At 37.4% G+C, this 10,858-nt stretch overlaps 1 pseudogene across 1 annotated transcript; it reads right to left on the bottom strand.

Annotated features, from left to right (window-relative positions):
• Window positions 1-986: 986 nt before the first annotated feature.
• Window positions 987-10,643, bottom strand: LOC143585137 (G-type lectin S-receptor-like serine/threonine-protein kinase At4g27290; annotated as a pseudogene). The gene is made up of 8 exons (XR_013144505.1): window positions 9,472-10,643; window positions 7,246-7,442; window positions 6,992-7,129; window positions 6,747-6,904; window positions 3,293-3,502; window positions 2,984-3,222; window positions 2,764-2,914; window positions 987-1,427 (listed from the first exon to the last, which is right to left on the bottom strand). The product of XR_013144505.1 is annotated as a G-type lectin S-receptor-like serine/threonine-protein kinase At4g27290 (transcript).
• Between the last annotated feature and the right edge of the window lie 215 nt (window positions 10,644-10,858).

Raw genomic sequence — 10,858 nt, 5'->3', positions numbered from 1 at the left:
GGGGGTAGCAAACCAGAATTTTTTAGAAATCTAATGTCGAGATCGTTAAAAAGACACTGATCCTCATCAGTAGCAGGGATGTGACCTTGATCGATGAAATCCTCAGAGGTTGCGAAAGAGTAAGGGTTGAGCGATCGAGGGGTTCTTTTTCTCATTGTTGTTCGAATTAAACAAGAAGCTTCAGAAAATTAAAAGATAAGAAAGAGAGAAACTGACCTGATTATGAAGCGATGAAGAGATTATTGTGATTTTTGAGATTTGGGATGGATTTATTTTAACCTAAGAGGACGGTTATAGGGTTACCTCAATTCGCGTGCCTGTCCTTTCAAGTCGCAGAGATATTTTCCAGTTTAAAACTTATAATTTTTACAGCTGCCACGCGCTAACTGTAGAAATTGGGGGCAAATGTTGGGAGCAAACTTTTTATCCTCGAGATTGATCATGACTTAAGGATTTGAACCTATCCTGCCGATGCAAGTATTCTAAGGATTACACTTTGTTAATTCAATTGTCCTTATTTTTGTTTGTTTTGCAGATAAGACCACGTGTTTAATGTGATAATAAGAACGTGGGTTTGTAACGGCTTCGTCAACTCGAACGTGGGAACAAACAGATAGTGTAGGACTCAGTCTAGGGTTTATTCCGGATTTCTCGGAATTTCAGTTGTATACTTTTGTTTATTTAAACGAGCTGATATGATCATTTTGTACACACACTTCACATACTTAGCTATCAACACTCATTGTAACACTTAGTATACGATCTATTATCAGCTCCACCACTTGTAATCACCCTTTTTGCTATTAATAAATAGACGATGTTAGTTTTCACCGTCCGGGGTTTTTTGTGCCGGAAATCTCAAGATCAAGGGCTTTTTCCCTCGAAATCAAATCATTGTGTTCACCTTATTTTCGATCAAGCACTCAACCTCACATACGAATTTGATCACAAAATTACTTTGTTAATTTTTAACCGAAACAGTAATCATTTTATTTTGCGGGTTTATTCATCATTCTCAATTCTTTGTAATCTCTCTACATATAAAGATGATTCGTATAATCACTGAACATATATGAACAAACTTATTTAGTCACATCATTTGAGTTCACGTTTAAGTTATATCATCTGCCATCCAACATTGTTATGCTTAGTTCGTTGTTAGAACTAATTCCATATGAGCTTGAAGATTGCACACTCTCTTGCATATATTCTCCAACATAAAAACCGGGTTCTTTGGGTGAAGGTAATGTGCCCTCACCTCCCAACATTAGGATCACAGAAGTCATAGTAGGTCTATCTTCTGGGTGACGTTGAACACACAACAAACCAACATGGATAGATCGTAAAATCTGATACATATTGACTGATTCACCTAGACACTTAGCAACCAACTCCGTTGATCTGCCTTCAATATGTAGTCCCCATGCCTATCAACATCAACATCAACATACACACTTATATTTGGTATTTCACGATGGCAAATTGCATTAAAAGAGTAAACCACTTTCGGGTCCTTTTAAACAATTAACTTTAATTTACTCAAAGCTATGTCGGTGTTGGGTTACGGCTCCGTAACAAAGCCCAAAACACTAAATTTGTTAATAACCAAATACAAAAAATTAAGTTGTTAAAAAAACAAGCGTCATGGTGACGAAACAACGTGAATACTTTCAGGTATAGCCATATGGAACTTAAAGTAAACAAAAAAAAATGTTAAAAAAAAATGTTTCAACAGTCAAATACAACAAATTAACATATTAAAAATATCGTGAAGAAAATAAATTTACGCATTGCGGTGTCGGCTAACCGAGGTGAGTTTTTCCTGAATCGATAGAGTCCACACAAAATAATAAAAAAACACGGGATGGGTTGCGAACTGACACGAAATCTTTCGGTATGGCTTTACGACACATAAAGTAAACCCACACTTTGTGGTGATAAACCGACACAAAATTCCCGTAATTGAATAACATATAAAATGTATTAACCTAGAAAATGGTATTAAATAAAAGCAAATATAAAAATTTATATAAAACTAAAAGTAAAAGATAAAAAGAGTAATTTGGGCAACCATGTGTCACCAAATGAACTAATCATATCATTTTTGACAAAATCTTTTGAAATTTATCTTATGTATTGTGTTTTCTTATAATGTTCATTTAAGATATAATTTAGGTTTTGGTAATTTTAATTTTTCTATATTTTCTACTTTTTAACAGTTTATAATATTTAACAAACACCTAAAACTTCATATTTGTTTCATCATTTTATCTAGATTTAAAATATAACTTTGTTTAAAATTACATTGTATACAAAATAAAGTTTTTTTCTTTTTCTTTTTCTTTTTCTTTTTCTTTTTTTTATTTTTTTTATATTACATCACTCTATTTTGCATACAACTCGTTATTAAATAAATATTCCATTTAAAATGCATACAAAAATATATATTACTTTAAATATTTTATTTTAGTTGAAGGCCAAGATAGTTAAAAAAAATAAGATTTTTAATCAAATACAAATGAAATTAATGTGATAATTGTAAGAATCAAGTAGATTAATTATATATATACAGGTAGAGTAATTATGTAATTAGTTACTCTATGATCTGATTACATAATTAGTCTACTTGATTCTCACAATTAACACATTAATTTCATTTATACGTTAACTTTTCCTAAAAAAATAATCCCTTCTAAGCTTTTATACTATTTGCACTTCTAAATTTACTATTTGAACTTCTAATATTACAGGGACCAAACTTACATGCCCAATAAGGTTATTGGAGTGTTTTCCGTGGGCAAATCCTCTATTTTTCACCCCACATGCAACTTCCAGCACCACTACGCCAAAACTATATACGTCTGATTTTGCTGAAAAGATACCATCTCCAGCATACTCTGGCGCCATGTAGCCACTATGAGAAATCAAAACGTAAGTTAATAACAAAATAAAGGGAAATGAAGTTAGGGTAGATGAGTCTCACTATGTTCCAACCACTCTGTTTGTGTTTGCTTCTAACTCCTTTCCTCCAAAGGTTCTAGCTGTGCCAAAATCTGAAATCTTTGGGTTCATATCAATGTCAAGCAAAATATTGCTAGCTTTGAGATCTCTATGTATGATTCTAAGCCGAGAATCTTGGTGAAGATAAAGAAGTCCGCGAGCAATTCCACTGATAATGTGGTAGCGTGCCGGCCAATCAAGGAGTTCGCTTTGGGATTCATCTACGATAGTTTGAACTTTAGTTAGTTTTGATGCGTTCCTAACTTCTTTTTTATTTATTATTTTATTTAACAAATATGAAGGAATCAAGGCCTTTGTTTGGCATGTATTCATATATCAACATCTTTTCGGCTCCCTCTATACAACACCCTAGAAGCTTAACAAGATTGTGATGTTGTAGTTTAGATATCGAGATGACTTCATTCTTGAACTCGTGAAGTCCTTGAGTGGATGTTTTGGATAGTCGCTTCACTGCTATTTCTTGACCGTCTTCTAGTACACCCTAAAACGTAAGGTTTTTAAAAATAGTATATATGCACGCATCATCAAATATTGCACCTTATATGACTTGTTTCATTTTGCTTATTTCTACTATTATCGTTTGGCAAATCGTAATACCCACTTTTGACAACAAAAACACAAGAAAACGAAAAGGAATTCATATCAAACGTGCTTTGGTTAATCTATTGTTACCGATTAGTCCACAACCACTATGTATTTAGCAATAATCATGGGTCATCATGCGAGTTGTTGTCAACGTTGATTAATTTTTATTTTTTTTCCAAAATAAAACAAGATTTATGAAACGAAGGTTATGAGAGAGATGATTTTTCAAACAGCATTTCATATTCATTTTATATAAATAAACTTTTACGTCGAAATAGAAGACAAACGGCCATTATATATATTCTCTAATCTCCTTTTATGTCCAACTAAGAATCATCTTCATAGTAACACATGAACTATAGGTTCTATAATGTTATCGCGTCTTGATCTATTTGATATTAAAATATTTGTGTGATATGTTGGAAGTTTTATGTGAAAGTGTGTGAATGAAGTCTTAATAAGAAAGTGGTGAAAGTTGTCCCACATTATAGTGAGAACAATATAAAGAGTGATATATAAGGTACAACCTTTACCACTCATTTGAATTTTTATGATATGTTTTACCACAAGTCCTACCCGCGTGCAGGGGAGAGAGTTGCAAATTTGAGTTTTAGGACTAGAAATTCTTCGAACTCGTGCGTGCCCGCACGTCCCGCGAACACGAGTGCAACTCCAAAAACCCGGACCAATACAGAATACTAAATTTATCGATGAAGATTTGTTTGTCAGCGCTAACTTAGTTATTCTGAACTCCCAAGTTTTCGCTGATCACAACAATTACTATTTGTTAGTTTGTACTAATAATTAATTATCACACAACTTTCTATCAACAATGCAAATCCCGGGTGTTGGTCCTTGGACGTCGCTAAGGCAATGCCCTCAAAGAATTAACCCTGGTCACTAGGGGTCTTCGAGCCATTGTAACACCGAATTCGTTGATGCTAGAAATGACAATAGTCTTAATCAAGTGTATATTGCACCTTCTAACTTGTATCAATATTTGTTATTATGATTTCACTTTGAACTTAAGTAAATTAAACTAAGGGCGGACGGGGCGGTGCGTGGTGGCCTCCCCGTCACGCGTGATGAGGTAGGCAACACCGCCGATGCTCCCATGGTCACGCGAAAATATCAAATTTGCGTGATGGCCATCACGCTTGGTGGGGGTGTTTTCCAAGAAGAAATAGTCGTTGGGGGGGGGGGGGGGTCAATGTAGCCGTTGGACTTGGAAAAATAAAAAAACAAATTAAAACCAAACACAATAAACATTATAAAATATATCTTCAAAACATACACAAATCCAACTCAAATCCAACTCAAAATCTTCTATTACACACACCATTTTTAACATATCAAATGGAGGGTTCTAAGAAACGTGGGTCGGGTTCAAAGAAAACCCAAACCCGACCAAAGGTTCGACAAAATCTAGGCAAACCGATAAGATTTCGCTTACAAGACGAACCCGACACAAACCAACCTCCCGAACAACAACCTTATTATCCCCAACCTTTTCAACCATTCCAAAACCAACAACAACCTTCCCAACAACAACGTTATTATCAACCGTCCCAAAACCAATCGTATGAAAACCGACCTTTTAATCCCCCTTTTTCTACCCAAAATTACCCAAATAATGCTTTTCAAACTTTTGGATCTCAACCGTCTCAAATGTTTGGCTCTCAACCGTCTCAATTGTTTGGCTCTCAACCGTCTTAAATGTCAGTCGATCCCCTAGACAATAGCGATGTTATACATCAATTTGCAAGTGCTTTTCGTCACGATGTGCAAACTTTGGATGAAGATGAATCTGAGGATGAGGAGCCGCATCAAAGAGGTGCTCGGCGTTGGTTGCCTGATGAGGAGGTCGCCTTGACCAAGGCTTATTTACATTGCCCCGAATAAAAAAAAACACTCAAACCAATAAAAAAAAACACTCAAACCAACAAAAAAAAACTTTATGGAAACGTATTAAAGAACATTTCTCGCAACTTCCCGGCGCAACCGAACGAAACAAGGATCAAATGATTGGCAAGTGGGGATATTTGAATCAAAAAATGTCAAAATTTAACGCTTGTTACGTCCAAGAGGTAACTATTTTAGTTTATTTATTTTATAATCTAGTACTTTATTATTACAATTTGTTATAAATATATTTTTTCTAAATGTTTTGTAGACCCGAACTCCACAAAGCGGAGCGAGCGAGGCGACTATGATAACGAACGCTTTGCGCGAATATGTCTCAGTTTACAAATGTAAGGATTTTCCCCACTTGGATGCGTGGCAGATTGCGAGACGTCACGCGAAGTGGGTACCGATTCCGTTGGTCGATTTGAACGGACCAACGGCTCCAAGGAAGAAAGGATCTTGTTCAAAAATATCAAAAACTTCCGAGTACGGGGACTACACGACGTCAACCGGCGGCTTGTCATGCAACATGCCGAACATGAACTTGAACGAAGAACCCGAAGACAATCCCGACGAAGACATACCCACACCCACACGGCCGAAAAGTGGGGAACCGTCAAGACTTGAAAAGGAAGCGGTGGCCGAAAACTTCGCCGAATACAAGTCGGCTAAGATGGAGGAAATGGCCGAGACGAAAGAGCGAAAGAAAGAGGCTCATCTTTTAAAAATGAAGCGTGAGGAGGCGTATATCAACCATTTGAATGAAAAACAAAAAAACGCCGATCTACAAATCCTCCTACAACCACACGACCATCTTGATGAACCCATTAAATCGCTCCTACTTCAACGAAAACACGAGATATGCGACAAGTGGGGTTGGGAAGGGCCGTAGTTTTTTTTTGTCGGTTTTTTTAATTTAGTTGTCTTTGTTTAATGTAATTTTGTTTTATTTTTTAGTTAATGTAAAATATTGTTTTCTTTTTATTTAATTTAGTATTTATTAAAAAAAAATCATCACACACCATCACACCACACCACCACCCCTAGTAAAAAACCATCACATGTGATGGATTTGGGGTTGGTGATGTGACACCATTTGATTGGGTGGGGTGTGTGATGAGTGATCACACCACATCCACCACCCCTCCCCCCTAAGTTAAAATAACTTGTTAATACTAAATTCATCAATACTTACGCCACATTTAATAAAGGGAGGTGATAAACTCATAGAATACCTTGTAAACCGGGCCAAAACCACCTTCTCCGAGTTTGTTGTTCATTGAGAAGTTGTTTGTAGCTTTAAGTAATGTAGACAAGCCAAAGAGTGGTAGCTCTAGATCTTCTTCACCACTTCTATCTTCATGATCATTTTCAAACTCATTATTCGATGACCCTGTTAATATACATTCTGGGAAATATTAGCAGTTTTCGATGAACCAACACATTCATAAGTATAGAAATACATGCTTAAACTTCATACCTTGTTGATGTTGCTTCTTCTTATTGAAACGATAAATTAAGCATATTGAAACTAGGATGACCAAAACCACAAACGATACGGAGACTATAACCCGCAGTCTTATTCTTGCACTTGAGCTTTTCCTATTTTCTATCGAGTCTGTGCAAAAACAAAATATCCAGATGTTGCTTGTTTGTGTTAATATTATTAAAAGTTATATACAAAAAGTTAATTTTTATTTTTTAAATTAAAACAAAACTTGTGTTTATATTTACCTAACTCCGGGAGTGGCATCCGTATATAAAGAGTGTCCCCATTTTCAGAAAACTTTCTGATATCAATTAGATCACCAAACCATAGCAAACAACCACTCCCAGTCCCCGAGATATTCGAATTTGCGTAAGCACTACACGAACAATTGCTTTTACACATCTTCTCACATTCCTCAAGGGTCATGGTCTGGTTATACCATGTAACATCCCGAAATTTCTAAAGTAATATTTAATATATTATTTTGTCGGGTGAAATAAACGAGTTAGTGGAACGATAATAATAATAGCAAAATATGAAGACTTAGTAGGATAATTAGATGGGATTAGATAGGGACCAAAAGGAAATATGGGCCTTCGGTCCATGGGTTTAAGGGAGTATAAATACCCCCTTAAACCCTAATCCTTTCCATTCCATCCATTTATCCATCCTAATCTCTACACACCCCAAAACACACACACAACCCGAACCAAGATCCAAAGGCGAGGACCCGAGCTTGTTGGTGCTAGATCGTCGTGACGAACCAAAGCAACAAGACCAGCTCGTGTTCGTAGTTCGACTCATTTACGGTACGTTTATATCGAGAACTTGTTCGTTTAGGTTGGGATTAGTATAGAAATGATAGATCTGTGTTTGTATGGTAAAAACGAATCCAACAAAGCTAAACTTACTGAAAATGGTTATGATTTGATGGGTTAATCGATTGATAAAAGAACCCGTAACCTTTATGCCTAAATCGCACCCTTTAAACATCGATGTTAGGTCGATTTGATGGTTGGGGTTTGTAGGCGCTGGTCAGACGATTCCATGAATACCTAAATCAAGTTATTTGGTTAAGAAACGAAGATGATTAAGGGATTTAAGCACAAACAGTAGCTGCAGCCGACAACTTCGCCTGCAAGCTAAGTTCACCTGATGAACTTCGCATGCAAAGCTAACTTCGCCTGATGACAAGTTCGCCTAAAGCTAAGTTCGCCTGATGACAACTTCGCCTAAAGCTAAGTTCGCTTAAGGTTCAACTTCGCCTAAAGCTAAGTTCGCCTAAGGTTTAACTTCGCCTAAAGCTAAGTTCGCCTAAGGTTTAACTTCGCCTAAAGTGGAGTTCGATTAGAAAATAAATTAAAAACCTAATGAAAAATGTGTTAAGACAGTTAACTTCGCCCAGGTCAGCTCGACCCCAGCAAGGGGCTCTGCCCCTTGGACCCTGCTAGGGGCTGCCGCCCCTAGACCCCGCTGCCAGGGGCGCTGCCCCTGGACCCCCGTTCGTTGTGGGTAGTAGTTAAGACTAGAAAGATGATATGAGTAGTGATAGTTAATTGATACGTATACTTGTTATACAGTCAGCCGTGCATAACTGAAGAAAGGGATTACGATTAACGGTGAACGTAACCGTGTTCAGGTGAGTTTCTAGCCCCATTTCCTTGTTATGTTTTCGGGGCTTGTGCATACTCGATGTGAAGTGTGAATACACTTACCTTAATTGGTAAGTGTATGCTATAGATGTTATACGAGGTAGCTACTATATAATACTTGTTGGTGCATGAACGATCTTCGGATATTGCACGCATCGCCAAGGATAGTGATTGCCAAGTAGTTATTAGTGTGTATGAATGCTATGATGTGACTTGCTTATTATGTGAATGATATGAAGCATGTTGTAGACAAGTAGAGGTAGAGCGTGTTAGAAGTGGCAAGAGTATAGTAAGAGTGTTAGTGGCATGACGATAGTACGTGGTAGGGTAAGCCTATACGTGACTACGTCATTAAAGTGGCAAAGTGGCATAACGTTATACGTTATTAAAGTGGCAAAGTGGCAAGGTGGTAGGTGTAAATAAGAGGCTAAGTGGTAAGGTAAGCAGGTTAGATAGTGGACTACGTGTCTTCGGATACGTATATGATGCAAGTAGTGGTTGTATGATAAGTTGCTTGATTAACTAGAACTCACTCAGCGTAGCTGACTTTTAGTATGCACGCAGGTGATCAGACCAAAGAACTAGCATGAGAATGGCACATGGCATGGATTGAACGGCTGGCATCTTAAGATGGAAGAAAAGATGTTTTAAATATAATGATTTGTTTTATAGTATCAAAGAAGAGATTGAATGTTTTGTAACGAATGCTTCAAGTAAACGTTTCCGCGAAAGTTTTAATTAACTCTGATTGCAAGAACTGTGTTTATGAGTAAATCCGACGCTAAAGTAGGGCTACCGGTTCGGGGCCTTACATACCATGACCTCTGTGTGTCGGGTAACTTCAAGTTAGAATATTTGTTGAACCCTTCCCCGGGTCCACAATCCAAATCGACGGTGCGTTGACACCCTTGTGACGAATCTGCAGCGCTCCACCGGTCAGGAAATTTGGGCTCAAACCCCTTCAAACATTCACAAATCGGGGAGTTGTCAATGTTGCACCTCCCATTTGGCCCACACACAGCGTAATGATCACATGATCATTTTCTGGGCCAGAAACACGATCCAATCTTGTTTGCCATCATCCCATAACAAGCGCTGTAAACGACCATCCGGGTGTAACACCACCCGCATTAAAGTCAAATTATTTATAAGTTTAAATGAGAAGTAAACTTCTTGTTGACTAATAACAAAGGTGTAGTTGTAAATAGAGTTCGGTCTCAAATTAGGGAATCCGGTAAACCTGAGTCCATTCCATGAGCCTCCCCGAAATTTTATTATATCTGGACCCTCCGTTAGGACCAGTTGAGGATAACCTCTGGTATCAACCCAATAAGAATAGTTACCCGTAGCTAGATCGTCCTCCGATTTCCATGACTTGAAGCGCTTTTCAACCCCGGTAACCATATTCTTGCCATACTTCATTCCCTCAAGTAAAGTGTCTGTTATAAAGTCGAAACTTTGCCATATGGGATTTTCTTGATTAATCCTGTCACCTCTTCATAAATTATAAAGTTGCCTGTATCTAGAAGCCGACCAATCGGATTCCTCAAAGATGTCCCTGATGAATTCCATAGGACCGTGCCCATAGTGGTGTCCCTTAGACTTAAAACTCCCTGAAGTGTGAGAGTTAGCTCACCCGAGGTATGGGCAAGTGGTGCATCCCGATTGGCTACCCATACAATGGTTCGGTACGCTCTTTTCTTGTACCAAATTCCAACGTAATGGTTCATGGAGTTCTCGGGGCTAAAGAAACCAAGTTCGAAGGTTTCTTGTGGCGAAATGATGGTATCATTATATCTAATGATTTGGTTTGGAGATATTGTGTCTGCACCAAAGGTAAAAGATATTGATACATAAAGCGGAACAAAGAAGCCCAAGATGAACTTGGTGTTAGTCATTCTTCTTTCCGCCATTAACGTATCAGTAATTAGCACACTCTTTCAATTCAGAATTAAGACCATTTTGATTCAGTTTGGAAAATTAAATGCAAAACTTCATTTTAGATGGTCCCGTGGAGTACCATTTACGCTTATAATATTATACTAGGTTATTGTCCCGTGGGCGCCACGGGTGGAAATATAGAAATCGTCTAATAAACACATATTATTTCGAACGACAATATTTCCCGTCCTCGAAAGTAAGTTAATAGAACTTGTCTAAATTCGAAGGATAGACAAAGTCTATTAAATCAGATATTGGATATAAT

The sequence above is a fragment of the Bidens hawaiensis genome, unplaced genomic scaffold (genome assembly GCF_021521415.1).
Source record: "Bidens hawaiensis isolate Kalapana, Puna unplaced genomic scaffold, B.hawaiensis_p1.1 tig00033581_1, whole genome shotgun sequence".
Classification (NCBI taxonomy): Eukaryota; Viridiplantae; Streptophyta; class Magnoliopsida; order Asterales; family Asteraceae; genus Bidens; species Bidens hawaiensis.
The sequence above is the reverse complement of the archived record's forward strand: the minus strand, read 5'-3'. Positions and strand labels throughout refer to the sequence as shown.